This window comes from Mirounga angustirostris, unplaced genomic scaffold (genome assembly GCF_029215605.1).
Source record: "Mirounga angustirostris isolate CCGP_5_RB_7025 unplaced genomic scaffold, mMirAng1.0.hap1 SCAF_11, whole genome shotgun sequence".
Classification (NCBI taxonomy): domain Eukaryota; kingdom Metazoa; phylum Chordata; class Mammalia; order Carnivora; family Phocidae; genus Mirounga; species Mirounga angustirostris.
Window position 1 is genome coordinate 78,912,710 of NW_026991719.1, and position 24,019 is coordinate 78,936,728.

The following is a 24,019-nucleotide window of genomic DNA, read 5'->3' on the forward strand; positions in this document are numbered from 1 at the left end:
TGAGTCTTTGATGTTCCTTGAGTATTTATAGTAATTTGTAGTAGAAATCTGGGTATCACTTGTTGGAAATTACTTGGTGTAAATTATCATCTCACAAAACCCACAAAATTTAAGAGAGAAAACTATGCTCCACCCACCCCCAATGTATTCTGATTCTGAGAAAATGAGAAAATAGTGAAAATAAAGTTCAAATGATTAATGTCCAAAAAAGACCCGGTAATTCCACTTAGGAATCTATATTAGTAGATCAAAGTCTAAAATGACTAGTAATGACTTTCACCCTGCATAATCTCCTCCTGTTGATTGTTGAACCTGTTGATTTGATTGGACATCACTCCCATATTTTACATATACAATAAAAGAGATATTCCAGGTGTGATTAAATTTATTATTGAGTTGCTTTTGAGTTAGTCAAATGGATATATTTTGGGGGAGCCTGAGCTAATCACATGAGCCCTTTACTTCTGAGTCAGAGACAGAAGTCAGAGAATCAAACCATGGGAAAACATCAATATTTTGACTTTGAAGATGGTGGGAGCCATGGGGCAAGTAATGTGAATGACTTCTAGGAGACAAGAGAAGCTTCTTGCTGCAGCAAGAAAACAGGAATCTTGATTCTACAACCCCAAGAAACTGGATTATCCCAACAACATAAATGAGCTCAGAAATTAATATATCCATAGCCAAGCTTCCAGACAAGAACACAACCAAAACATTGACTTCAGTTTTGGAATACCTTTTGCAGAAAATCAACAACATCGTGCTGGACTTCTTACCTACAAATCTGTGAACTAATAAGTAGGCTTTTTTTTTAAGGTGTTATATTTGTGATAATTTGTAATGAAGCAATCAAAATATAATACATTTTATTAAAGAAATAAAAGTACCAGTACTATGGACATATGTTCAATTATATTTATTGTGCTAGAAAAACCTGAAATTAACCTGTGTGCCTCAATAAGGAAATCACTGGGAATGTTGTGATATATCATATGCTTTATAAAGTTTGTCAATATTAAAATAACTAGCATAATATGTGTTAAATTGGAAACATGTTTGTTGTATATTGAGTGAGGAAACTATCACACAACTCTGTGTAATTGTGTATGATTCTATTTTATTTTAAGAACTATATATGTCTATTAAGATAGACTATTAAGATAGTTTATTAAGATATCTATTAAGATAGACATATAAATACATAGAAATATAGATTAAGATAGACATATAAATATATAGAAACACATATATATAAAAACATAGAACAATAGCTACTAAATGTATATGTAGGTTGCCTCAGAAGGATAGGATCACATTACTATTATCATGAGGGAATAGAAACAGACTATTACATATTTTATACACCTCTGCATTGCTTGATGTGTTACAATGTGTATTACCCTTGCCATAAAAGCTAATTAAATTTTTACAAATATAACACATTTGAGAAAATGAACTACATCAATAACTCAAGAGCCTAGAAACTTTAAAATAGAAGAATTAATAAAGTAGAAATTAATAGAAAATAAAATTAATACAAGCAAATATTAAAATTGATACATTTCAGATTTGTGAAGTAGAAAACTAAAACCTTGAGTAAACCCATCCCTATACATATTCTATAGTAATAACTTGGGTTTTATCCATCCTGATTTTGATTGCATACACACACACACACACATTCATACACAGAAGCTATTTTGGGAAGTGTTTTGAAATGTTCAATTTTTTGGAACATGTAGCTAATTTTTAGTGTTCTTACATTATAGGCAGATCATGTATCCTTTACAATTTCTGTTGTTTGTAATTTATTTTTTTCAGCTTTTGTGTTTGTGTGTTTTGCCTAAAATCATAGCTCATTCATTATAAACATGTACCCCTTTTGCCACTGTTTATTATATTTTGCCTCAAATACAATTATGTTTAAAAAACATTGTGACCTGTGAGTTATTTTATTTGTGTTTTCCTATATAGCATGGGTCATTCTTTGAATCTTAGTTTTCTAAGGCAGTTTTTTGTAGTTGCATACCTTATAAAGATCTGTAATTGAAATTTATGTTTTATTAAATTTGGAGTTCTGTCTTTGAATGGGCCAGTTCAACCCCTTTATATTTTTTTCACAATTTCTATGTTAGAACTTTACTTTTGTGATCTTATTTTATACATTTTGATTTTATCTTTCCCTGAGATTACCTTGGTTTCCTATTTTTTGATGTATGAACTATGGTTTCTTCATTGTTTTTCAAACATCTCTTGTGAATTGGCAGTATAGACCCTTATGAACACATTATGTTCAAGTTATCTAGAATGAAAGGCTGTTCAATGATATAAAAATGGAGTATATTTGAAGGATGCCTGGGTGGCTCAGTTGGTTGGGTGTCTGCTTTTGGCTTGAGTCATGATCCCGGGGTCCTGGGATCAAGTCTCGCATTGGGCTCCTTGCTCAATGGGTAGTCTATTTCTCCCTTTGCCTGCCTCTCTCCCTGCTTGTGCTCTCTCTCTTTCCCTTTCTCTCTCTGATAAATAAATCAATCAATCTTTAAAAAATGGAGTATATGAGGGTTCTAGAGGGGAGGGGGTGGGGGGTGGGTTAGCCTGGTGATGGGTATTAAAGAGGGCACGTTCTGCATGGAGCACTTGGTGTTATACACAAACAATGAATCATGGAATACTACATCAAAAACTAATGATGTAATGTATGGTGATTAACATAACATAATAATAAAAAAATGGAGTATATTTGAATGCAATCACTTTATCCACTTCTTTCTTAAAATTCCTGTTTTTTTTTTTTGTTAATATAATTTAGAAATTTGGGCAATATAACTATCATTAAATTATTACATTTTTATTTTTTTAAATTTACAGTCAGGAGCTATTTTTGGCATTTGCTTTGTTTAGTCACAACTCTTAATATGATTTAATTGTCTGTTTAGTAGATTTCAACAATCACCACTATGACTTCTCCTTTCCTTAAATCTTCATTTTAACTTATATACAGGACAATTATAAAAGACCTTGGAGTAATTTTATTTCTCCAGATTCTTATACTTTTCAAAAATAGTTTTATTGAAATATAATTCACATATCATGCAGTACACCCACTTATGGTATTTTTTGAAATCTTGATTATATGAAATTATCCTAGTGCAGTTTTTTAAATTAAATTTTTTTGCATTGAAATTATTATAGATTTACATTTTGTTAAAAAATAATACAGAGAGATACTATGTACATTTTACTCAGTTTCACTTAATGGTAACCTCTTAGAAAATTAGGGTGTCTGGCTGGTTCAGTTGGAAGAGCATGCAACTCTTGAGATCCAGTCATGGGTTCAAGTCCCACATTGAGTGTAGAGATTAATAAAATAAATAAATAAATAAACTTTAAAAATGTCTTTTTTTTAAGATTTTATTTATTTATTTGACAGAGAGAGACACACAGGGAGAGAGGGAACACAAGCAGGAGGAGTGGGAGATGGAGAAGCAGGCTCCCCGCTGAACAGGGAGCCCGATGTGGGGGTCAATCCCAGGACCCCGGGATCATGACCTGAGCCGAAGGCAGACCCTTAATGACTGAGCCACCCAGGCACCCCAAATTTAAAAAATGCCTTATAAAATTATTATGGTACAATGGCACAACCAGGTTGTTGATATTGATAAATCCAACAATCTTATTCAGATCTCCCCACTTGTACTCTTTGTATGTCTTTGTGTGTGTGTGAAGGGATGTTTAGTGCAATATCATTGAATAATGTATATTTAAATAGGTGCATTTTCACCACAGTCAACTTCCAGAAGAGTTCCATCATCACAAGGATACCTCATGTTGCCTTTCTATAATCACAGGTATCTCCTTCTTTCACTCTTGCCCACCATTCTCTAATCCCTGATAACTGCTAATCTGTTCTCCATTTCTAAAACACTGTCTTCGCAAAAATGTTACACAAATTGAATTATACAGTATATAATCTTGTTGGATTGATTTTTTTTTTCACTCAGAATATCCCTGGAGATTCATCCAAGACATTGCATATATTGATAGCTTATTACTTTTTACTGCTGACCATTATTCCATGTATGTATATACCACATTTTGTTGTTATTGTTGTTGATTCATAGCTTTGCGCAGTGGCAGTATCGTAGCCAATGAGGTTTATCCGAGGCGTGATTATTGCTAATTGAAAACTTATTTTTGTTGATTCATTTAATATTTTTTCAAGTTTTTATTTAAATTCCAGTTAGTTAACATACAGTGTAAAATTAGTTTCAGGTATAGAATTTAGTGATTCATCATTTACATACAACAACCAGTGCTCATCACAACAAGTGCCCTCCTTAATACCCATCCCACAGCCCACCTCCCTTCCAGCAACCCTCAGTTTGTCCTGTATAGTTAAGTGTCTGTTTCCTGGTTAGTCTTTCTATTGTTTTCCCTATGTTCATCTGTTTTTTTTCTTAAATTCCTCATATGAGTGATATTATATGGTATTTGGGTTTGTTTCCCTGGCCGCCTTATTTCACTTAGCATAATACTCTGTAGCTCCAACCACATCGTTGTAAATGGCAAGATTTCATTCTTTTTGATGGCTGAGTAATATTCCAGTCTGTGTCTGTGTGTGTCTGCGTCTGTGTGTGTGTGTCTGCCTGTGTATATGACATCTTTTTCCATACACATTTGGGTTCTTTCCATAATTTGTCTATTGTTGATAATGCTGTTATAAACATTGGGGTATAGGTATCCCTTCAAATCAATATTTTTTATCCTTCAGGTAATACTTAATAGTGCAACTACTGGATCGTAGGATAGTTCTATTTTGAACTTTTTGAGAAAACTCTGTACTCTTTTCCACAGTGGCTGCAACAGTTTGCCTTCCCACCAACTGCATCTTGTCAACACCTGTCGTTTCCTGTGTTGTTGATTTTAGCCATTCTCACAGGTGTGAGATGATATCTCATTGTAGTTTTGATTTACATTTCCCTGATTATCAGTGATGTCGATAATCTTTTCATGTGTCTGTTTGCCACCTGTATGTCTTCTTTGGAAAAATGTCTATTCATGTCTTCTGCCCATGTTTTAACTGGATTATTTGGTTTTTAGGTGTTTGTTGAGTTGTATAAATTCTTTATAGGTTTTGGATACTAACCTTTTATCAGATATGTCATGTGCAAATGTTCTCTCTAATTCTGAAGTTTGCCTTATAGCTTTATTGACTGTTTCCTTTGCTGTGAAGAAGCTTTTTATTCTGATGAAGTCCCAATAGTTTATTTTTGCTTTTGTTTTCCTTGCTTCGGGAGACATATCTAGTAAAAGCTGTGGCTAATGTCAAAGAGGTTACTGCCAATTTCTTCTTTAGGATTTTGATGGATTCCTGTCTCACATTTAGGTCTTTCGTCTATTTTGGATTTATTTTTGTGTATGGTGTAACAAAGTGGTCCCATTTCATTCTTTTGCATGTTTCTGTCCTGTTTTCCTAACACTATTTGTTGAAGAGACTGCCTTTTTCCATTGGTTATTCCTTCCTGCTTTGTTGAAGATTAGTTGACCATATAGTTTTGGGTTCATTTCTGTGCTTTCTATTCTGTTCCATTGATCTATGTGTCTGTTTTTGTGCCATAACCCATTTGTTTAATTATTCACCTGTCGGTGGACTTCTGACTTGTCTTCAGTTTATTTTCTTATTATGGACAAACCTCTAACATTTGTTTACAGATTTTTGAGTGGACAAAGTTTTGATTTATCTAGGATAAATGTCTGAGAGTGAAATTCCTGGGTCATATGGTAATTGAAAGTTTCATATTATTAAAAAAATGCTGAACTATGTTCTAGTGTGATTATACCATTTTCCTTTCCCATCAGCAATGGTGAATGGTCCAGTTTTTCTGCATCCTGGCCAGCATTTTGTGCTGCCATTATTTATTTTACCCATTCTGATAGATATATATTAATATCACATTGTGGTGTTAATTTTCATTTCTCTAATGGGTTATGTGGTGGTCAGTTTTATGTATCACCCTGTCTGGGCCATAGTACTCACATTTTTGTCAAAGATTATTCTGGATATCTTTGTAAGTTTTTTTTTTTCTTTTTTGTTGGGGCAAGGGGTAGGGTGGATAAGATTAACATTTAAGTCAGTAGGCTTTTGGACTTTGTATAAATCAGATTTCCCTCCATACTATGTGTGGGCCTCATCCAATTGGTTGAAGACCTTAATAGAACAAAGACTCTCCTCACAAGAGCAAGAAGAAATTTTGTCAGCAGACAAATTCCAGACTTGGACTGATACATTGGTTTTTCCCTGGGTCTCTAGCTTCTTGGCCCACTCTGCCAATTTTGGACTTGCCAGACTCTAAAACTGTAAGCCAGTTTCTTAAAATAAATCTCTTTCTATATATACACATCATACTGGTTTTGCTTTTCTGGAGAACAAAGACTAATACAGGTAAAGATGTTGAACATCTCTTCATGTGCTCCTTTGAGATCTGTATATCCTCTTTGATGAAATATCTGTTTGTGTCTTTTGCCTATTTTCTAATTGGATTTTTTTGTTTGACTGCTGTGTTTTGAGAGTTCTTTATATATTCTAAATATTAGTCTTTGGTTGGATATGTAGTATGCACATATTTTCTCCCAGTCAGTAGCTTGTATTTTCAACTTTTTCATAGGTGCTTTAAAGAGCAAAACTTGTTAATTTTGATGATGTCCAGTATATCAATTTTTCCTTCTATGGATCACATTTTTGGTGCCATGTCTAAGTACTCTTTCCCTAGCTCTAGATTAAAAGATTGTTTCCAATGTTTTGTTTCTTAATATTTTATAGTTTTGTATTTTGCATTTATGTCTCATTCATTTGAGTCAAATTTTGGATTAGGTATGAGATTTTTAGTTGATTGCTTCAGCACTATTTATTGAAAAGACTGTCATCTTTCCTCCATTGAATTGCTTTTCCACCTTTATCAAAAATCCACTGAGCATGTTTATGTGGGTTAATTTCTAGGTTGTCTAGGCTATTCCTTTGATCTATGTGTCTATCCCTATAACAATACCACACTGTCTTGATTATAGTAGCTATATAGTAGACCTTAATATTGGTAGAGTAATTCCTCCCATTTTATTCTTCATATGTAGCAATTGTATGTGCATATGTATTGCATGCTTTCAATATACATTTTAAGTTTGTTCTTATCTATAAAAAATTGTTAGGATTTTGGTAAAAATTGCATTAACATAAAGGCCAATTTAGGAACAGTTGAAGTCTTTATTATGTTGAGAGACAAACGTGGTATGTCTCTCCATTTATTTATTTATTTTTTTAATATCCTTCCTCAGCATTTTATAATTTTCAGCATAAAGGTCCTGTACATGTTTTGTTAATTTTATACCTAACAATTTAACTTATCTTTGTGGTTATTGTAAATAGTACTGCATGTTTTGATTTGGGTTTTCAATTTTCACTGACATACAGAAATGCAAATTACTGCTCTTTTGTATATGTGTATTAATTTTGTATCATACAAACTTGCTGAAATCATATATTAATTCTAAAATGTTTTTGTATTATGTTAGTTGTAAGGTTTGTTTGTTTGTTTGGTTGATTCTGGGTATGGAGGTTTTATTGTAGATAATTTTTATCAAATCGAGGAAGCTCCACTCTATTCATAGTTTAAGAGATTTTATCATGAGTGCATGTTGGGTTTGCCTTTTTTTTTTCATGTTCTTATTTGCCATCTGTATTTCTTTTTTGGTAAAGTATTTTCCTCAGTTGAAAAGATCATATTTTTTTTTTCTTCTTTGGATGGTTGATATGGAGAATTAATTGATTTTTTAATGTTGAACCAGACTGTATACCTGGGATAAATCCCACTTGGTCAGTATGTACAATTCTGTATAATTATTTTTGTACATTGCTGGATTCAATTTGCTATTATTTTGTTGAGTAACTTTGAATTTATGTTCAGAAGGGCTATTGTTCTGTAGATCTCCTTTTTCAGTACTGTCTTTGTTTAGTTTTGGTATCCATGTAATAATGACTTCATAAAATGAATTAGGAAGTGTTTTTTCATCATGTATTTTCTGGAATAGATTGTACAAAATTGGAGTTAATTTTTCTCTAAATAGTTTTGTGGAATTCTCCAGTGAAACCATCTGTGCCCAAAGATTTCTTTTTTTTTTAAGATTTTATTTATTTGACAGAGAGAGACACAGCAAGAGAGGGAACACAAGCAGAGGGTGTAGGAGAGGGAGAAGCTCTTCCCGTGGAGCAGGGAGCCCAATGTGGGGCTTGATCCCAGGACCCTGGGACCATGACCTGAGCCGAAGGCAGATGCTTAATGACTGAGCCACCCAGGCTCCCCAGTTAATGGTTATTAGGACTACTCAGACTGTCTATTTTATTTTGCTTGAGGGTTAATACTTTGTGATTTTCAAGCAGTTGGTCCAATTTCCTCTAAGTTATTGAAATTATGAGTGTAAAATTGTTCATAGTATTCCTTCATTGTCTTTTTTAAAAATATTTATTTATTTATTTTAGAGAAAGAGCATGACTGGGAGGAGGAGCAGAAGGAGAGGGAGAGAATCTCAAGCAGACTCCCCACTGAGCCCAAAACAGTGCTTCATCTTTCAACCCAGGGATCACAACCTAAGCCAAAATTAAGAGTTGTGTGCTCAACCAACTGAGCCATTCATGTGCCCCTCTTTCATTATCTTTTTAATATCTGCAGAAGCTTTAATGATATCCCCTGTCTGATTCTTGATATTGGTAATTTGTGTCTTCTCTCTCTCTTTCTCGTATTTGTCAGTCTTGCTAAAGGTTAATCAAATGTATTGATTTTTTGAAGAACTGATTATTTGTAACTTTGTTTTATTTTCCTGTTTTAATTTTATTGATTTCTGATCCTATTTTTATTATTTCCTTCCTTTTGCTTGCTGTGGATTTATTTTGCTATGTTTTGTTTGTTTCTTGACATAGAATCTTAGATTATTTATCAAAAACATTTCCTGTTTTCCAACATAACCATTTAGTGGTAAAAATTGTTTTGTCAGAACTGCTTTAGAGGCATCCCATGTATATTGATATGTTGAATTTTCATTGTTTTTCAATTCTATGTATTATTTTTACTTCAATGAAACTTTCTCTTTGACCAACAGGTTAATTAGAAGTATATATTTTTTTCATTTCCAACTGTTTGTAGATTTTCTTGTTATTTTTTTAATTTGATACTACAATGGTCACAGAACACACTATATGATTTCAATTATTTTAAATTTGTTGAGTTTCTTTTTTATGGTTCATAATATGGACTATCTTCATGAACAATCTGTGGACAATTGAAAACATTGTGTATTTTGCTGTTGGATGTAGTGTTGTGTATGTGTGTGTGTGTGCGTGTGTATTTGTGTATTTCAAGTAGATTCTACTGGTTAATTATGTTGTTTAAGTATTAATGCTTAAGCAAAAATAAAAACTTTCTACAAAGGAAATAAAAGGACTGATTTTTTTAAAGATTTATTTCTTTATTTTAGAGAGAGAGAGATAGAGTGTGTGTGTGTGTGTGAGCAGGCAGAGGAGCAGAGGGGAACCAGACTGCCCGCAGATTGTGGAGCCTGAGGCAAGGCTTAATCTCTTGATGGAATATCATGGCTTGAGCCAAAAGCAAAGGCTGGATGCTTAACCAACTGAGCCACATAGGCACTCCAAAAAAGACTGATTTTTTTTTAACTCAACAATATATATTAAAATGTCTACTGGGTTCAAGCTAATGTAATAAGTACCAGGAAAAATCACTCATTCATCAATTTATTCAACAAACATTTATTAATTAGTTACTAAATGAAGGATTTTATGCTAATCTCAATAGAAAATACAAAGTGTTACAAGACATATTTCTGTCCCTCAAATAGTATAAAATCCATTAAGATTATATGTATAATACAAGCCTATATCTTTTTAAATATTTTATATATCTGTTTGATAGAGAGAGAGAGAACACAAGTAGCCAGAGTGGCAGGCAGAGGGAGAGGGAGAAGCAGGCTCCCCGCTGAGCAGAGAGCCTGATGTGGCTCAGTCCCAGGTGGGATCATGACCTGAGCTGAAGACAGACGCTCCACAAGCCTATATCCTAATGATGCAAGCACACCACAAATATTTCTGAAGCTTCAGACAAAAGTACAAAATGGCTGCCCATACACCACATGTCTAAATATTTAAATGATTACAAAATGTTACATAAAATCTTTATTTGCTTTCCTTGATAAGTATACTTTCAAAATGACCTGAAAGACCAAGTATAAATTTAAAATTTGGGGGATCTTCAGAATTCTGCACCAAAACATAGAAATACAGAAAGAGCTATTATACAGAGCCCTGGCCTATGGTCCACTCCCCTTCTTCTATCACACACAGCTTTGTCCCACTCAAAAAAAACCTTGTAGCACACCTAGGAATTCCCAAGCCCTCACTTAATAGTCCATTTTCAACTTGTGCAAGCAGTTGTTCCTTAGACACTTTTGGCCCAATGGTGTGGACAGTAAGAGAACAGGTACAGGCTTAGGACCAGAAGAGGGCTCAGAGAAGTTGGGAAGGGAATACTGGGATCCCAAATAACAAAGTGTTATCTAAAAGATGTTGCAGGAACTTGGTGGGAACTTCCCCTTGGCCACATATGCTCTTTACTCTGTGGGAGTGGAAGAACAGAAGGAGTGCTAGAGTGAGGCCCTTTAATGCACAGGTTCCTCAGCAACGACCATTCTTGCCAGAGTTTAAGAACAATACAACAGTCATGAAGAAATACAGATTGTACAGTTAGATATAACATAGTGCATCCATATGATTTAGTTATTGAAAAGAAAGACAATTTCTACATGTATTGACACAGAAAGATGCCAATGTCACATGGTTAAATAAAATAATGCAATATTTTTATATATTTATTAGAGTGAGCATATATTACATTTGTAATAAAAAATCCAGTGTATTTTTCATAATGTCAAAAAAATATGTATTGATTACCTACAATGTACCATGTACTAGTAGGTGCCAAATAAAGTCTCATCTCATTTTTGCTCACCACAGTCATCCAGTTAAGAAAACTGTTGTTCCAAGAAATAAAATTAGTTGCTCAAAGTTACTCAGCTAGTAAATGGAGAACCAGTTCAACCTCAGGTCTTCTGAATCTAAGTCCATCACTCTTTCTTCAATTTTACCAGAGTTTATTTCAAAATTAAAGAGCAGTGCTGGAAAATTATTCTCTACATATGATTTGGATCTATTTGCTCCTAGTTCTGACCAACTTTCTAGACTGCCCTATGACTTTCTGACCATTAATATACAATTTAGTGATTTATAACCCTAATTATACCACAATTTGGACACTGCTCTGTTTGTGGCTTGTTTGCATGTTTATTTTTATTTTCAGGCTTGTCTGGCAAGATGATATGATCCACAGTTCACTTAATTTGGGGTATCATGTTGTTGTAGTGCAACAGGGAAGTCCCAAGGAATCCTAGGGCACTGAGGTAAGAGTTAGATGAAAGTTCATGACTAAGATGCTAGAAGGCCATTTATTCAATAATGTTCTAGTGACCTGTACTCTGGTGTGAATCAGTAGTAGTGATATTTCACTGCATCACATACATATGCTGACAACCTGAAAGAAAAAGAGACAAAACAGTTCTTTATGATTCAGTAAGGTGTGCGCATACATATCTCATTTCATTCTTACAACTACCCTGCAATATAAATGTGTTAGCTTCACTTTATGGATGAGTAAATTGAAGATCATAGAAGTTAAGTAACTTCAAACATTTTTAAACTTTTTTTTTTTTTTAAGTGGGCTCCACATTCAATGTGGGGCTTGAACTCATGACCCCGAGATCAAGAGTGACATGTTCCACCAACTGAGCCAGCCAGGCACTGAGAGAAGTTAAGTAACTTTACAACAAAAGGTACCTGTATTAGTCAGGGTTCTCTGAAGAAACACACACAAAAAATGTGTACACACACACACACACACATTTGGATACATAGGGAAGGGTTACAGTTTGAATTCAAGAACAGTCTGCTGGAAGAATTCGTTTTTGCTTGGGAGAGATCAGGGTTTATTTTGTTAAGGTCTTCAACAAATTGGTTGGGACCCACCCACAATATACAGGGTAATCTGCTTTACTAAAAATCTTTGATTTAAATATTAATCTTATCCAAAAAAACAACACCTTCACAGAAACATCCAGAATAATGTTTGATCAAATATTGGGCACTGTGGCCCAGCCAAGTGGAACACATATCCATTACAGCACCATAATTTAAAATTTACTTTTATGACTTGCTCTCAGAAATGGAAGACTCGGGGCTCCTGGGTGGCTCAGTCGTTAAGCGTCTGCCTTCAGCTCAGGTCATGATCCCAGGGTCCTGGGATTGAGCCCCGCATTGGGCTCCCTGCTCTGCAGGAAGCCTGCTTCTCCCTCTCCCACTCCCTTTGCTTGTGTTTCTGTTCTCGCTATCTCTCTCTCTGTCAAATAAATAACTAAAACCTTAAAAAAAATGGAAGACTCTATTTTATTCTTTTAATGATATTATTATTTGTTCAAATTTCAGAAAGTATATAGATCATTATATAGATCAATGTTCCCATATCTCATGTTTAAAGGATGAACCATCTGAGAGAGAGAATACTGAGAAAGTAAAAATATTCGGCTAATTAACTTCCTTAAGTCACCATGTTAATTGTAAGAAGAGAAAAAGGATTAACCATTTTCTAATTTTAACCTTTCTTTAGAAGGCCATACAAATTACATTTCAGTATCAATTAAATTAAAAAACATAATTGTTTACTAAATCTTATTTAAACATAATTTTAAGAAATGCAGTAATAGATAAGATTAACTTTCTTCATTTCAATGCAAATATTCTCTTAAAAATTTGATCAATGATTTACCAGACACTGAGGCTTGAAAAATACCTATCAGTTTTGTTCTTTTTAATAAGAAGAGCAAAAAGGTAATTGTTAGCCATTTGGATAACTCAAAAATTACCTGCAAGTGCTACTTTTCTTACACTGTACTAAGAATAGTCTACAATGTGCTTTATTTAGTCATAATAGACTCTGACGGGGCATATAAGTGCTTAGTGTACAGCCATAGAGAGAAATTATTTGTCAAATCTGTTCTAAAATTAAAACTAAAATCATGTCTACAGAGAAAGCTTGAATCAAGTAGGGGTGATTTGTTTTGGCAAACTGTAGGAAGCACTATAATACAATGTCTTATAAGAACAGCTTGAAATGAGTAAATAATGTCAAGGTGGATCCATTTATTTGGACTATTATAATTAACCAAGTCAATTATTTCATAATCTAGTTGTACCTTTATCAGCAGCTACCAAAGCAATCATGTGCAGAATTCTGTGTCGACCTTTGTGTAGTTATACCTACATAATATAAATTGAAGAACAAACTGATTACTATCTTTTATTTAAACATATGAGATTGTAGGGTGCCTGGGTGGCTCAGTCTGTTAAGTGGCTGCTTTTGGCTCAGCTCATGATCCCAGGGTCCTGGGATTGAGCCCCACATTGGGCTCCTTGCTCAATGGGGAACCTGCTTCTCCCCTGCCTGCCACTAACCCTTCTTGTGCTTTCTCTCTCCCTTTCTCCCTCTCTGTGTCAAATAAATAAAAAATCTTTAAAAAATAAATAAATATATGAGATTATGTTAATTTTCTGCTGTCCCCAGAAAACCTATTAAAATGGCAAAAATAGGACTTTTTAAGAGGATACATTCACAACCATAAAAGTAATAAGAAAGGAAATGACAGTAAATAAGAGATGTCCACACATTTGAAGAGGATATAAAGTGAACATGAGTGGTGATGACTGAAGAGATAGAACTCTAAGATCTAAGAGTTTTCAGAGGGAAATGTTAACCAGAACCCAATAAATTAGGGTTACAAAATTCCAGAAAATCCAAAATATGGAGTCATCAGTTACTTCAGAAGCCAGGGTGAGGCAGAGGTCAAACAGGACGAATGCCTGAAATCTGCCTATGAGGACATTAGACTTTCAGGCATCCTTCCTCACTCTTGAAGCAACAGAATCACAGAGGCTGTGAAGTTAGGGCACTAGAACAGACACAGTGGAAGAGAGGTGAAAGGTACTGTACTGAAACATGCAATTCCATGAAAGTCAACATATTAAATGATAAAATGGCAATTCTCTGTTTGATTCCCAGGACACTGACTGTCAGGATTACAGTTTCAAAAGTAGAATATTAAAGATTCCTCTCTGAAGAAACTGAACCTTTGAAAGGCTGTTTGGAGGTCTCTGGTAAAATGACCAGGTTTGTACTAAATTTCACTATGGTAAGGCCTACCAATACACAGTTTCTGCTCAAGTACACAGAACTTTTAATTAAATTTTTGGTCATCAGTCTCAACTATAAATGGATACCCAAGGTTCATAGTATATTTGAAGAAACAACAACAAAAAAGTTTCAACATGAAAAATCAAGACTCAAAGAAGAGAAGACTGAAAAATTTGAGGAAATAGAAAATCAAAAGATCTCACCCCACCAAAAAGCCCCTAAAATTAAAATATCTTTAAAGAACTAAGAAAGTGTCATATAAAAATCATCAACAAAATAAAAATAAACATTTTTTAAAAGACCATGTATCCACAAATAACTAAGAGAAGATCTTACAATATTCAGTGTTGCAGAAGATGTGGATCAACAAGTATGCCACATATGCTGTTGTTGGGATTGTAAAATGGATTGGTCACTTTGGAAAAACTAATATCTTATAAATAAAATACTCATATGCCATATGAGCTTAGCATTTTCATTCTTTATTATAGACTTAAGAGAAACTCATATATGTTCAGCACAGGATATGTAAAGATCATTCAAAGCATAAGATTGTTTATCATCTCAAAACTACTGAAATAATGCGATTACCCATCAATACTAGTATGGTAAATAAATTATGGTTTATTCACACAAGGGAATATTATATAGTAGTCCAGAGAAAAAATGAGCTCCTTGCATCAATATGCATAAATATTAGCAATAAAATATCAATAACAAAAATTTGCAAGCCTAAAAAGATTACATAATAGTACCATATGCTTTTTCTAAAGGTAAAAACAATGAAAACTATATATATATATAGATGGTTTACATATATATTTACTATATACTACATGTTCTGTGTGTGTGTGTGCATTGAGTGCTTGTCTTGAAGGGCTATAGTAAGGACAAAGTTAATATAAGTAAAATGTTTATAATGAAACTTGGTAATATATTAGTATTCTATTTTTAATAGTTTTTGTGAATTTGAGAATAGTTAAATATAAAACTAAGCCAAAAAATAGAGGTAATTCTTAACTTTGACTATATATATGGGGGAGATGTTCTATGAGAAAGGAAGTGAAATCATTAGGTACCACTTATCTCAGTGTGAAAAGCATTTGCATAGTCATAATAATATGTACATTTTGAATATAGTTTTGGTCCCAGGTTTTGATATATCTACATTAGTACAATGAGGAAAGAGGCAGTATGTGTGACATAGGGAAGTTGTATGAGAAAGTTAACTACACATTGTTCATGGTACAAATTCAGTTATGTTTAACATTAATAAATCAATCAATGGCAATGAAAACATTATTTGGTATATGGAAGCAAATAACAAAACAACAACAAAAAACATCCTACGAAGTTGAAAGTTGTTGCCTTGGGGAGTTGAGAACCAGGAGTGGGGAGAGGTGGGGATGGAGATTGTCATTTTTCATTATAAACCTTATTATTTAAATGACCATGCAATTTATCATCACAAAGAGACATTGTAGAAAATAAAATGAAGTGCTTTCAACAATTAGACTAGGGTAAGTTATGTAAACTAGAATTGTCCCAGGCAAACTGGGATGTATGGTCACCCTACCATCTGACTCTCAAAATTTGGTGCATATATTGGTTTCATACAGAGAAAAAAAGTGAAAATATGGAAGTAACTACCAAGTTAATTGAATATATTGGTGTTTTTATTTTGTTTTGTTTTTACTCAGTTATCCAATTTGGCTGTCTAAAGGTACCAGCTTATTTGTTTAAGAGCTGGACATTCAGGTTCACTTTTGGGTAAATGTAGATGCTGTCTGAAAAAGGAGAATATATAGACTGACAATTTTTTTCTGATCCCTTGTGCACAAAATTAAATTAGCTACTGAAGCTACTGAAAAAAAAATCGGTAAAGTTCTACGGTTACATCAGTAAGATGACAGAATAGGAAGTCCCATGTCTTGTTTTTCCATGGATACACTGATTTAATAACAATATATAGGCAGAAATGACCTCATGAGAATTCTTGACTTAAGAGGTGGCAATATCCCAGGTAAGCACAAAGCTGGGAACAGCTGCATTGAAATAGGTAAGAACAATTTCACTTTACCTGCATAAGGCCCTTCTTCAAACTGGCATAGATAACCAGCAAAAGAGAACACCCTGGCTAGTGAATTCTGCCTGGAAGAGGGAAAGAAAGAAGATAGAAGAGAGGAGTGTGCATCCAATATTCCAGCTTTTTGGGAAGACACTCAAAGGACTGGTTTCTGTCTTGCCTCATTCAAAGCACTGATGGAACCAGTATGCTTTTGGTGTCTGGGGGACACTGAGAACAAGGAAGAGTGGGTGGCTTACTGCTGTTCCAGAGGATGCATAATACATCAGATAGAGGCCAATAGAACTTGACAGTCTCTCAGAAAGAAAGAAAACAGTGGAATATGCATTCAGTGTTCTGGCTTTTCAGGGGACTACCTGAAAGAATGAAGTACAGACAGAATCCAATATATTCTAGAAGCCTGGGGTCTGCTGGGAACACGACAGCTGGATGGTTTGTGGCAGCCCCAGATAATCAACAGTACCTCAGACAGGAAAAAAAAAAAAAAAGGAACAAGAGATCACAAGCTTTAGGAAAAGAAACTAGCAATATTCTTTATTAAGGAATTTCATGCACAGACCATTCTCCCCCCAAAAAAAGGTACAGAGGCCCCAAGAAAATCTAGCCAGACTGATTGGAGAGGGTCTTTCCCTGTACAAGTCAGTTGGTAAAAACTAGGAGAGGGGACAAACTTTTCAAATGTGTAAATCCCCACAAAAAGTTATGAGAAACAAAAAGAAACAGGGAAACATGGCTCGAAGAAACAAAATAAACCCACAGAAACTGACAATAAAGGAATGGAGGCATATGAATTACCTGATAATTAATACAGAATAAGTGTCATAAAAATGCTCAGTAAACTCAGGAAAACAGTACATGAATAAAATGAGAATATCAACAAGGAGACAGAAAATATGTTTTGTTTTAAAATTTTGAGCTGAAGAATATAATGGCTGAGTTGAAAAACTCACCAGAGGGTTTAACATCAGACTTGATCAAGCAGAAGAAAGAATAAGTGAACTCAAAGACACATGATTCTGAATTATGCAGTCAGAGGGACAAAAAGGTAAAAGAATGAAAAAACATGAAGAAAGCCTAAGGAACTTAATAAAACACAATAAAGCAAAACAACATATGTATTATGGGAGAGCAAGAAGGAGAAGAGAGCAAAAGGGGAAGAAAGTTGATCTGTAGAAATAACAGAGAAAAACTTTCCAAGTCTGGGAAAGGAAATGGACTTCTAAATTTAAAAAGTATGTGCTGAAAGCTGATTCAAATCTGCAGGATTCACTGGTGAATTCTACCAAACATGTAAAGAATTACTCCAAACCTTCTCAAACAGTTCCAAAAATTGAAGAGCAGAGAACACTTCCAAACTCATTTTATGAGGCCAGCTTTATGCTGATATCAAAGCCAGACAAAATCAGTACAAAACAAGAAATCCACAGGTCATAATACTTGATGAACATAGATGCAAAAATACTCAATAAAATGATAGCAAATTGAATTCTGTAGCACATTAAAAGGATCATACACCATGGCTAAGTGAGATTTATGCCTAGGATGTAAGTATGGTTCAATATATGAAATCATTCAATGCAACAATATACTACATAAACAGATACAAAACAAAAATCACATAAATGTCTCAATAGAAGCAAAAAGCATTTGAAAAATTCAATACTCTTTCACGACAAAAATGTTCAACAAACTAAGAGTAGAAGGAAAATATCTCAATATAATAAAGGCCATATATGAAAAGCTGATATGTAACATTTTACTCAATAGAGAAAAACTGAAAACTTTTCCTCCAAGATCAGGAACAAGAAAAGGATGCCTACTGTTATCCTTTCTATTAAACATAGTCCTGGAAGTCCTAACTGAAGCAATTAGGTGAGATAAGAAAGGATATCCAAATCAAAATGGAAGAAGAACAATTATCTCTATTTAAAGATAACATGATCTTATATGTAGAAAACCCTGAAGATTCCACAAAAGAAAAAAAAAATGTTACAGGTAATAAATAAATTCAATGAAGTTGCAGGATAAAAAAATCAATATATAGGGGTGCCTGGTTGGCTCAGTCATTAAGCATCTGCCCTCGACTCAAGTCATGATCCCAGGGTCCTGGGATCAAGCCCTGCATTGAGCTCCCTGCTCAGCAGGAAGCCTGCTTCTCCTTCTCCCACTCCCCTGGCTTGTGTTCCCTCTCTCCCTGTGTGTCTCTCTCTGTCAAATAAATAAAGTCTTTAAAAAAAATCAATATATAAAATTCACTTGTGTTCCTATTCACTAACAACAATATAAAAAGGAAGTTAACAAACAACCTCATTTATAACAACATCAAAAAGGAAAAAAAAAAATAAACTTAACCAAGGAGGTGAAAGACTTGTGCAATGAAAACTACCAAAGATGGAAGAAAGAAATTAGAAAAGACAAAAATAAATGGAAATATACCCTAGGTTAATGGATTGGAAGAATTAATATTGATAAAATGTTCATATTACCATAAGTAATTTACAGAGTTAATGCAATTTCTATCAAAACCCTAATTGCATTTTTTTTGAAAAATACAAAAAACAATCCTAACATACTATGGAGTCACCTTGAATGACCAAAACAATCTTGAGAAAGAACGAAACTGGAAGTATCACACTTCTTGATTTAAAAACATATTACAAAAACTACAGTAATCAAAATAGTATTGTACTGGTATAAATACAGACATATAGATCAATAGAAGAGAGCAAAAAAATAAATCCCACATTTAGTCAAATGGTTTTTGACAAGGATGCCAGGAGTACACAATGGGGAAAGGATAGTCTCTTCAATAAAGGTGCTGGGAAAACCACATGCAAAAAAAATGAAATTAAATACATATCATATACCAGACACAAAAATCAATTCAAAATGGACTAAAGACTTAAACACAAAACCTGTAATTAGACAACTACTAGAACGTAACACAGGGAGAAAGTTCATTGGTTTATGCAATGATATCTTAGGATAGACATCAAAAGCATAGGCAACAAAAGCAAAAACTACATCAAAGTAAAAAGCTTCTGTGCAGCAAAAGAAAAAAAAAAAAACAGTTAAAAGGTAATCTACAGAATGGGGTAAAATATTTGCAACCTGTATATGTGATAGAGGGTTAATATTCAAAATATATAAGAAACTGCTATAACTCAATAACAAAAATCAAATAACCAAATTAAAAAAATGGTCAAAAGACTTTAATAGATATTTTTCCAAAGAAGACATAAAAATGGCCAAGAGGTATATTTTAAAAAGCTCAATATCACTCATCATCTCAAAAATGTGAATAAAACCCACAATGAGGTGTGATCTCGCACCTATTACCATGGCCACTATCGAAGAAGAAGGAGATGGAGAAGAGGGAAAAAAAAATGAAAGAAAAAAAAAAGAAAATAAGAATTTGCAAGTAGAGAAATTGAAACTTTTGTGAATTGTTGGTGGGAATGCAAAATGGTGCAACCTAGAAAACAGTATGGAAGTTGCCCAAAAATCAAAGATCAAACTATCATATGATCCAGTAATCCCGCTTCTGGGTACTTATCCAAAAGAACTGAAACCAGGATTTCAAAGAGACATTTGCAATCTGGTGTTTATTGCAACATTAGTCACAATAGCTAAGAGGTGGAAAAAATCTAAATGTCAAAAGACAGGAAAAGATGGCAGAGGAGTAGGGGACCCTATTCCAACTGGTCCCTGGAATTGAGCTGGATATCTACCAGACCACTGTGAACACCCACAAAATCAGCCTGAGATGTAAGAAGATAGATCTGGATCTCTACAAACAGAATATCCCAAGCGGTTGGTTTCAAGGTATGAAGCAGGAAGCTGTGATTCTGCAGGGAGATAGTGGAGGAAAAACAGAAGGGGGAGGGAGATATGGTGATCCTACAACACCGGTGAGCGATAGCCTCCCACGATGGGGACAGGGCACAGACTCATAAACAGTTCCAAAAATTGAAGAGCAGAGAACACTTCCAAACTCATTGTATGAGGCCAGCTTTATGCTGATATCAAAGCCAGACAAAATCAGTACAAAACAAGAAATCCACAGGTCATAATACTTGATGAACATAGATGCAAAATATATCTAGAATATATAGACTGACAACTTTTCCTCCAGGAAAAGGCCACACTATCTCCATTTCTGTCTGTGCTGCTATAAACTGCAGCGTCCTGGGTTGTGTGCCCCTCTGCAGCACTCCCAGTCCTGGAAGTCCTAACTGAAGCAATTAGGTGAGATAAGAAAGGACTTTAGGGGGTGGAGAGAGAGAGAGGACTAGAAGATGTATTTGAGCAAATCATAGCTGAGAACTTCCCTAATCTGGGGAATGAAACAAACATTCATGTTCTAGAAGCAGAGAGGACCCCTCACAAGATCAAGGAAAACAGGCCAACACCCCAGCATGTAATAGTAAAACTCGCAAATCTTAGAACCAAGGAGACCATCTTAAGGGCAATTAAGGGGAAGAGATTCCTTACGTAAAAAGGGAGGAACATCAGAATAAGTCAGACCTATCCATAGAGACCTGGCAGGCCAGAAAGGCCTGGCAAGACATAATCAGGGTACTAAATGAGAAGAACATGAAGCCAAGAATACTTTATCCAGCAAGTCTGTCATTTAGAATGGATGGAGAGGTGCAGAGCTTCCACGACAGGCAGAAACTGAAAGAATATGTGACCACTAAGCTGGCCCTGCAAGAAATATTAAGGGGGGTTCTATAAAAGGAGAAAGACCCCAAGAGTGATCTACAACAGAAATTTACAGGGACAATCTATAAAAACAATGTCTTCACAGGCAACATGATGACAATAAATTCATATCTTTCAATAATCACTCTCAACATGAATGGCCTAAATGCTGCCATAAAATGACACAAGGTTGCAGATTGGATAAAAGGACAGGACCCATCCATATGCTGTCTACAAGAGACTCATTTTGAACCTAAAGATACATCCAGACTGAAAGTGAAGGGATGGAGATCCATCTTCCATGCCAGCAGACCAAAAGAGAAAGTTGGGGTAGCAATTCTTACAACAGACAAATTAGATTTTGAGCTAAAGACTGTAGTTAGAGACAGAGAAGGACACTATATCATTCTTAAAGGGTCTATCCAACAAGAAGATCTAACAATTGTAAATATCTACACCCCTAAAATGGGAGCAGCCATCTACATAAGCCAACTGTTAACCAAAATAGTCTTATTGATAACAATACATTAATTGTAACAGAGCTCAATACTCCATTCTCAGCAATAGATAGAACATCTAAGCAGAAAATAAAAAAAAAAAAAGAAACAAGAGCTTTGAAAGACACACTGGACCAGATGGACCTCATAGATATATACAGAACATTCCACCCTAAAACAACAGAATACTCCTTCTTCTCAAGCGCACACGGAACTTTCTCCAGAATAGACCACATACTGGGTCACAAATCAGTTCTCAAGTGATACCAAAAGATTCAGATTATTCCCTACATATTCTCAGACCATAATGCTTTAAAACTGGAACTCAATCACTAGAAAAAAATTGGAAGAAATTCGAACACTTGGAAGCTAAAGACCACTGTGCTCAAGAATGTTTGGGTGAACCAAGAAATCAAAGAAGAACTTAAACAATTCATGCAAACCAATGAGAATGAAAACACATAAGTCCAAAATGTATGGGATACTGCAAAGGTGGTCCTAAAGGGGAAATACATAACCATCCAAGTCTCACTCAAAAAAAACAGAAAAATCCTGAATTCACCAACTAACTTTACACCTTAAAGAACTAGAGAAAAAGCAACAAACAATGCCTAAGCCATGCATTAGAAGAGAAATAATGAAGATTAGAGCAGAGATCAATGAATTAGAAACCAGAAACACAGTAGATCAGATCAACAAAACTAGAAGCTGGTTCTTTGAAAGAATAAGATCTATAAACCACTGGCCAGATTTATCCACAAGAAAAGAGAAAGGTCCCAAATTAATAAAATGATGAATGAAAGGGGAGAGATCATGACTAACACCAAGGAAATAGAAACAATTATTAGAAATTATTTTTTTTAAGATTTTATTTATTTATTTGAGAGAGAAAGAATGAGAGAGAGAGCATGAGAGGGAAGAGGATCAGAGGGAGAAGCAGACTCCCTGCTGAGCAGGGAGCCCGATGTGGGACTCGATCCTGGGACTCCAGGATCATGACCTGAGCTGAAGGCAGTCGCTTAACCAGCTGAGCCACCCAGGCACCCCAAATTATTAGAAAATAGTATCAGCAACTATATGCCAATAAACTGAGCAACCTGGAAGAAATGGATGCCTTCCTAGAAACCCATAAAATCCTAAGACTGAAACAGGAAGAAACTGACAACCTGCATAGGCCAATAACCAGTAACGAGATTGAAGCAGTGATCAAAAACCTCCCAAAAAACAAGACGCTAGGACTGGATGGATTCCCTGGGGAATTCTACCTCACATTCAAAGAAGAAATAATACCTATTCTCCTGAAGCTGTTTCAAGAAATAGAAACAGAAGAAAAGCTTCCAGGCTCATTCTATGTGACCAGCATTACCTTAATCCCCAAACCAGGCAAAGACCCCATCAAAAAGGAGAATTTCAGACCAATATCCCTGATGAACATGGATTCGAAAATCCTCAATAGGATCCAACAATACATTAAAAGGATCATCCACCATGACCAAGTGGGATTTATCACTGGGATGCAAGGGTGGTTCAACACTCTCAAATCAATCAGTGTGATAGAACACATTAATAAGAGGAGAGAGAAGAATCATATGGTTCTCTCAATTGATGCAGAAAAAGCATTTGACAAACTACTGCATCCTTTCCTGATTAAAACTCTTCAGAGTATAGGGATAGAGGGAACATTCCTCAAGTTCATAAAATCCAACTATGAAAAACCCACAGTGAATATCATCCTCAATGGGGAAAAGATGAGAGCCTTTCCCTTAAGATCAGGAACACGACAAGTTTGCCCACTCTTGCCACTATTGTTCAACATAGTACTAGAAGTCCTAGCAACAGCAATCAGACAACAAAAAGAAATAAAAGTATTCAATTGTCAAAGAAGAAGTCAAACTCTGTCTTTTCACAGATGACATGATACTTTATGTGGAAAACCCAAAAGACTCCACTCCCAAATTACTAGAACTCATACAACAATTCAGTAATGTGGCAGGCTACAAAATCAATGCACAGAAATCAGTTGCTTTCTTATACACTAACAATGCAACTGTAGAAAGAGAAATTAGAGAAATGATTCCATTTACAATAGCACCAAAAACCATAAGATAACCTTGGAATAAACCTAACCAAAGAGGTAAAGGATCTATACTCTAGGAACTACAGAACACTCATGAAAGGAATTGAAGAAGACACAAAAAGATGGAAAAACATTCCATGCTCATGGATTGGAAGAATAAACACTGTTAAAATGTCTATGCTACCCAGAGCAATCTATATCTTCAATGCCATTCCGATCAAAATTCCAATGACTTTTTTCAAAGTGCTAAAACAAACAATCCTAAAATTTGTATGGAATCAGAAAAGACTCTGAATCACCA

The 24,019-nt window shown here is 34.7% G+C and overlaps 1 pseudogene; it reads left to right on the plus strand.

The window, feature by feature from the left end:
• The first annotated feature begins 4,119 nt into the window (after positions 1 to 4,119).
• Positions 4,120 to 4,234, plus strand: LOC123851885 (U4 spliceosomal RNA; annotated as a pseudogene).
• Positions 4,235 to 24,019: the final 19,785 nt, after the last annotated feature.